Source organism: Quercus robur, chromosome 4 (assembly GCF_932294415.1).
Source record: "Quercus robur chromosome 4, dhQueRobu3.1, whole genome shotgun sequence".
Taxonomy (NCBI): domain Eukaryota; kingdom Viridiplantae; phylum Streptophyta; class Magnoliopsida; order Fagales; family Fagaceae; genus Quercus; species Quercus robur.
In genome coordinates, this window is record NC_065537.1 from 42,371,626 (window position 1) to 42,379,603 (window position 7,978).

General features: G+C 32.8%; 1 pseudogene; it reads left to right on the forward strand.

Moving 5' to 3' along the window:
• Nucleotides 1-389: 389 nt before the first annotated feature.
• LOC126721905 (zingipain-2-like) lies at nucleotides 390-1,502 on the forward strand (annotated as a pseudogene).
• The last annotated feature ends 6,476 nt before the right edge of the window (nucleotides 1,503-7,978 follow it).

Consider the following 7,978-nt stretch of genomic DNA (forward strand, 5'->3'; position numbering starts at 1 on the left):
TGTTGTTTAGGTAGAAAGTTAAATGAATCAATTAATTAAAACGTTCTTTTTTTAGATGAAAGGTTAAATGAATTGGTACTTAATTTTCTTTCAAATAATAATGGCATATGAATCAAATTATAAAAAATGAGCATTAATTTAAAGAGAATGTAAAATACGTACTAAAATATGAGGTGGAAAGCTAAATAAAAAAAAAAAAAAACTTTCAAATATTGTACCATATGGTAGAATTTGGTGCTCTCACATATGAGGTTCCTACACACATATATATATATATATATATTTATTTATTTATATAACAACCAACAAACAATTGGACACATATCAAAAAGCCATTGCCAAAGAACTCTCTTCAATTTGTAAAACAATGACTTTAACACTTGGAAAAAAAACTTATCACAATCATGTTGTTGATTATAGGGACTCGGATATTTCAAGCCATGTCCCACGTACACATCACTTGAAGATTCCTTTGCTATGAGACATGAGCAATGGATGGTTCAGCATGGACGCAACTACGTGGACGATGTTGAGAAGATAAGGCGTTTCAAGATATTCAAGGACAATGTAAATTACATAGACAAAGTCAACAATGAAGGGAATCGCACTTACAAGTTAAGTGTCAATGAATTTGCAGATTTAACAAATGAAGAATTCATTGCCACTCGTACTGGATACAAGATTTCCAACCAGCCAACTTCACGTAAAACAACTTTCAGATACGGAAACCTAACTGAAATTCCAACGACTATAGATTGGAGAGAGAGAGAGAGGAGCTGTTACACCCATTAAGAACCAAGGAACGTGTGGTAAGAGAATAACATTGTCTGGAACTCAAAACTAGTTAGCTTCATTTGCTGCATTTTTTTTTTTGTCCTAACAAGATTTCTTTTATGGTTGATTCCTATTCAGCATCGTGCTGGGCCTTTTCAGCAGTAGCAGCAATGGAGGGGATCACCCAGATCAGAACTGGCAAGTTGATCTCTATTTCTGAACAACAACTAGTGGATTGTGCTGTAAATGGAAATCATGGTTGCCATACTGGTTGGATGGATTATGCCTTTGCATATATAATACAGAACCAAGGGCTGGACACTGAAGAAAATTACCCAGACCTGAATATGGATGGAATTTGTGACTAGGAAAAGGCATCTGTTAAAGCAGCTTCGATAAGTGCATTTGATGCCGTACCTTCCAATGATGAGGGGGCATTACTACAAGCAGTGGCCATCCAACCAGTTTCTGTTGCCCTCGAGGGTTATGGTCCTGACTTTCGATTTTATAGCAGCGGAATTTTTACAGGACAATGTGGTACCGATTTAAACCATGCTGTTACTATAATTGGGTATGGAACGAGTGATGATGGTACCAATTACTGGTTATTAAAAAATTCATGGGGCATCAATTGGGGTGAGAATGGCTATATGAGGATTTTGAGATATAGCGGAGCTCCAGAAGGTCTTTGTGGCCTCGCCCAGAAAGCTTCCTTTCCAGTTGCGTAGGTACTCCAATGGTGACGACTGATCAAGTCACTTATAAGTATTGCTCTCTCTTTCACTATATGTATGTTAAATTTATTATGGCTGTGAAAATGCCCGTACTATTTTGCTACTTGTAACGTCAAAATCTGAACGTAGTTGTAATAAAAAAGACGTACCTTCCAATATATAGTATGAGAAAACGTAAGGAATGCTGATAAAATTTTCAGAATTTGTTACTTTAATGTAGTTGTGAGCCTAAGTTTCAACTAAATTATTGACAAGACCCAATCTGAAATGGGAATGTTACCGGTGAGGTTTCAAACAAATTTTATGAACTAAAAACATCATTACAGCATTACTACCATCTATATTGTTTTCTTCCTTATCAAATTGTGCAGCTACTAATGACTTTTTCCAGACTAATCATAAACCTAGTCTAATTAGATTGTAGATAAGAACTGCATGTGCTTAATCCAGAATCTATACAAAGTGCAAAGAAGACCAATTCATTTTCTAAGAAAACGAATTGAAGTCCAGAGTGGAGCATGCATGCGATCATAATTATTCTTTGGAAGCTCCTATGAAAAGAAAAATGTTTTTTAACTTCAATGAAAAACTAACTCTAATTCATTTTCCTGGCATTTATGTATTTAATTTTAATGAAGATTTATACTAAATAGCTGTGTGTGTTTATATATATAGCTTACTACCTATCACTGTTTCATATATGTATTAAATGTATGCATGCATGTAAATGTAAATGTAAATGCATCTAGACAAATTGCAAAATAAGGAATGTTACCTAATGCTACTGCTTTTATTGATTTGATGAACCTAAGAAGCAAAATCCCTATCAAAAACACAAGCACAATTACTTCACAAAAAAGGGGACAAAAGAAAAATAGAAGAAATTATGCAATTTTAGGAATGTAATTATTGAGATTCTCCTTTTTTGTCAAAGCCTTACCGATTTGTTAGGTGTCCCTTTTTTTTCAATTGGCATGTGTTGCAATTGCTAAACTTGCAGCTTAATTATAGCATAAAAGGGAATTGATAGAACCAGACATCACGACCTAGTTTATAAGACAAAAAGATAACATCGCCAAAGGGCTTTGTTGCTTAGTTATCTTACAAATGGACTACTAGTGTGCTTCATTTGGTTTTGTTCACAATATAAAGAGAAGTTGATGTGTGAGAGAGAGACATACAAAGATTGACAGAATAATTTGTACATTTTGTGTGTTATGGTACAAAAAGAGAGATTTAATATAGACACACTATGTGTAGTATAAGTAATATGAGTGTAGGACAAGTACAATAGTATAATCGGCCTAAACCTAGCGAGCGAATAGTCTAACTTATATACTAACATCCCCCTCAAACTCAATGTAGCCTGGAAGAAACCAACTGGAGTTTGGATGTAAGATTCCAAAGGTGATCGGGCAGTTCAGACTTGGTGAGGACATCTGCAAGCTGTTGTGCTGAGGAAATGGAGTGCAGCTGAAGAGTGTTGTGCTTGAGATGATGACGAGTGATCTTACAAGCTTGTTAGTGGTGTTAACATTTAGCTTATTGATTTTTCTGTTAACACTAGTCTGAATATGCAACAAAATCACTAACTTAAACAAAAATTTGCCTATTGGCACCGCCCTCCTCAAATTTTAGTTAGAATTTGGCTTGCTTAAATTTTTAGTTTCTTTTTTGAATTTGACCCTTCAAAAAAATTTAGATCCTAAACATTTATAATTGGCCCACCAAAATTTTGAAGTAATTAAAAAAAAAACCCAAAAACAAAATAGCCAGAAGATGGCCCATTCCTCAGGCCCATGGACTTCCAATTGCCAAAAAAAATTAAAAAAATAATAATAATAAAAACAAAACAAAACAAATGTCTTAGTTATCGTGTCTTGCGCTGCCAATCCCCTTGTTGTTAGCTCATGGTCATCAGCTCGGCATTAGGCTTCTGTTTTCCAGTGCAAACCGAAACCATCGGCTCTGTGTGTGTGTTTATTTGTTTACTGCCAAAGAGTAAAGACTAAAGAGTAAAAGAAACTGAAATTTTTTTATGAGAAAATCTGGATATAAACCGAAATTGGAGTACGCATTCAAAAAAAAAAAAAAAAAAAAACCGAAATTGGAGTACAACAAGATACATGATGAGGCTACAACATTAGAGGCAGTCCAGGTGGATGAGGTGTCTCACCATTGGAGGGGGAAACCCCTTCCACACCTGGCTGGTCTCATTACATCTAGCAAAACAAGTTCATGCGCAACCTTATTGTAATCCCTTTTCAGGTGCCTGATTTTCCAACTGCTGAAGCATTCCATAAGGCTCAAAATTCCTTGGACAAGATGGCCAATTTCCCCGCTGACTTCCTTTGCCAAGATGCTTTGAACAACTGGGAGAGAATCTGACTCAATGATAACTTGTTGAAGTTCCAGTTCCTTTGCCAGGAAGATCCTAGCTTCCACAACCATGATTTCTGTGTCCATCACAGTATAGTTGCCTGGGAGTAATCGCTGCCTAGTTTGGTTCTAAAGAAAATTAACAAAAATCTCAAATATATTTTATTGATGAATAAATGAAATTAGATGGCTTTAGCCTAAGGTACAATATAATGAAAAGAAAATATAAGGCTTATTTCCTAATTACAACTAAAAAACCTTTCAACCAATTCTCCATCATTTCATGTAAACAAAATGCATGAACCTAATCTACATGGCATTTGAATGATGCCTTAATTTTAATTTTTTCTCGTTATTAATTTTATGTGACCTTTTTCAAGATATTTTCATGAGATAAAATTTATTATTTACATCTTGGGCACATGAAATTTTATGAATTCAATCAATTCCAAAGCCTAATCTAATATGGCAGATTCTTCGTATTTAACGATTTCCTAGCACATGCATTACAAACTAGATCGTCACTTCATATATATGTAAGAACAATTATTTCCAAGTAATATTTTTGATCTAGCATGATCTTAAGTTTACAAAAACGATGAATGATAATTTATTTATTTATTTTTATGAATAATGAAAGAATTAAAAAAATGAATGTGCTAACAGATGATTAAATAAATATACCACAATAATTAATCTAAAAATACTATTAACTATTAATTAAAAGAGAAAAACTTAGGTAAAGTACCTTATATGTAGTTCTTTAAGTTCCCAAATTAAATTATTTCACGTGTCCAACTTATCCAACTCAGCAAACACAGCGTTACACCCCTGTTTAACGATGGCAACAGAATAAAATCTACTAGATTCACTAACGAGATTACACAAGAAAAAACTGGCCACCTTAACCCAACGTTGTTGTTGACAATGGCATCCATTGGAGGAGCTTGTTGAGCACAAACCTTAACAAAATAAACGGCCACCATAATCCACACTCGCTACTCCCTACCCAAGGGCATATTTAGTAAATAAATGTTTCCCATGGCCATTAATTCAAATTGTTTGCAAACCAACGCAGCGCTATACATATTAGATAGATAGATGTGCTATGTTCACAATATTTTCACAACTAATTATAGGTGATTAGTTGTTATTAGTTCTAATTTAAATCTATCACTGAAATGACTTTTCTACCCCTTCAATAATAACTTGTAACAAACTACCACATAGGATTTATTGTAAAAATCCTGTAAAAATGTTGTGAAAATATTGTGAATTTTTCTCTTAAATAAAACAAAATAGCTAAACAAATCAGACACCGGTATTGTTGTCTTCTTCAAGATTTTTACTCCCTACTAATAGTTTTTATTTTATTTTTGCTTGTGTTATTATATATATATCTTCAAAAAGTTGAGTTTCTTTGGTGCAATCTGTGTTGTTCTTTTCTACAAAATCTCAACTTGGAATTCTAAATCTTAGGGCTTTATCAGATCGAGTTTGGAGAGAGACACTAATGGTGCTCATGTGAGGCAGTGGGTTCATTTTGTATCGGTGTCCAGTGGTTCCTCGACCGGAGTTGCTGTCACGTGCAGGAAGTTGTTGCTGGTATGAGAAACGTGAGGAACAGGAGTTGTGTTTTTCATGTTTTGTGATTGTTTGTTATTTATTTGATTTCAATAAAAGTCATGTTTGAGTCAAATTAGGAAATTTGATTAGAACGTTGTTGTTAACGTTAAGGTTGTTAAGTAGTAGTCCCGAATCTTTAGAAGTTGAGTTTTAGTGGTCCTTTTTGTTTTGGGTTGCTCAGTTATCCATATTGTATTTAAGTTGCTGAAGTATATTCAAATGAAGGCATCTGAATTATATATCAAAGTGAATACTAAGGAGGCTGGATACCTCCAAACAATCCAGTTATTATTTTCATTGTGTTCTCTCAAATTTGATAGCCACCATAGGGAACGATAAGGAACTATACGTTCCAGCTGCCTTGTGGCGGTTCAGTTCTGCTGAGCTAGAGAGGCTGGGTTCTGAGGTTTTTCTCGTGGGCCGAGTTTTCTAACGCAACCAAGAGGAAAAAAAAAAAAAAAAAAAAAAAAAAGTAAAAATAGAAAAGCAAATTTTAAAACGAGTACTTAAAGAGCATCATCTACGGGATTGTATTTAAATTTTGTTATAATTCAAAATCTGAATTCAAACATAGTTAAAATTAAGAAAACCCTTTTTTTAATATATATATATAGATGGGTTCAAGTTAGATCTAGTGTAACTTTTTTAGAGTTACACATTTTTGGATTAAAGTAGATCCAACAGTAAAAAAAACATCCTTATTAATGATAATATTCTGATTAAAATCTCATTAATTATCCCTCATTTATTATATTTTATATCTATCTCTGAACCAAAAAGAAAATATTATATTTGACTCTCTACGTTTCTCTCTATCTCTTTCTCCTTCACCATTGTTCCACCTCCGTGAGAGACACTGACTCGACTCAAAAACTCAAATCTTTCCGCTTTCATCACCCAATAATTCCTCTCTCTCTATCCCTACCTTTTTAACAAACTTACCACAATTCTGTTGGATTTCCACAAACGACACCAAAAGTTTCATTACCCACACGCACTATTTAGTGTTTACAATAATACAGACCCAATTACACTTCTCACCAGAGATATTTTCAAAATTCAGATCTTATTCTCTCACTAAACAATGCACTCTCTTTAGCCACATTGGAGATTCGTGTTTTTCTGTTTTTGTTTTTGTTTCTATAAATTAGAAAAATATATATATATATATATATATATTTCACTATGTCGAGGAGACAAAGAAATCACGCTCGACGATTAGGGGACAATGGAGGTTTATTTTCCAGTTCGAAATCACGGTCTTCGCCGATTTCGTTTTTGGGGCTTATCGTCGTGGTAATTCAAATTTTGGTTTGTTTGTGGTTATGGAATGTCTGCTTCAAATTTTATTAATATTATAATATAGACATTGAGCAAACATCAATGTCTATATAGTATGGAGCTCAAAAAAAAGAAGAAGAAAAATGTCTATATAGTATGGATTATAATATTGTGGTAATTCAAATTATATAAATATTATAATATAGACATTGAGCAAACATCAAACTGACTGTAACTAGTTAATGTCTGCTTCATTGGATTGGGACAATAAATAAGGGAGGAGAAAGAGAGAAATATGTATGAAATGTCATAAATAAGAGATAATAAATGAGATCAATTAGAATATTAGTATTAATGAGAATTTTTTTTTGACCATTAGATCTGCTTAAATCCAATGGTTTAAAAAAAGTGTAACTCCTTAGAGTTACACCAGATGTAACTCTTTAGAGTTACATCAGGTGTAACTTGAACCCATCTCATATATATATTACTAGTCGCAAAACCGTGCGATGCACGGAATAGTTTTAAATCAAATGTTAACACATTCAGATTTAAACATCTCTCTAATTTCAATTATTGAAAGCTAAATTGACTCTGATATAAGATGAAACATATAATATTATGAAGCAATATTAAAAATGAGATAAATACAGATATTATGAAGTAATATATTACAATAATCATAATATGCTTTTACATTTGGTTTAATAAGTATTACAAAAGAACATCGCATGGGAATGCTACTAATTTTTTTAATTAAAAATAAATAAAAATTATATCCATAATAGAAGGACATAAAATATCATTACTGTCCCAAAAGATGACACATAGATCACAGTTTTAAGCTGAAGCTCCTCCCAACAGTTTTTAATTTGCACATAAGTCCCAATACCATGTATTTTTGCTATGTCTTTTTTTTTTTTTTTTTCAATTTCATTTATTTCATGGCTTCTACTAAATATTCATTGTATTCATAATATTTAAAAAACGTTAAAGTAGAGTTGTATCCTCAAATAACTAAATAAAAGAGTTTAATTCCTCCCTGTTTCAATTTAAAACCAAATTGTGCATAAAAGCAAAAAAATTTCCTTTGTTCCACTATGTCTTTAGTACCAAAATCACAAATCCATTAAAACCAAATTGTGCATAGAAAATCTTAGAGATTGAAAGACAACTTTAAAGTG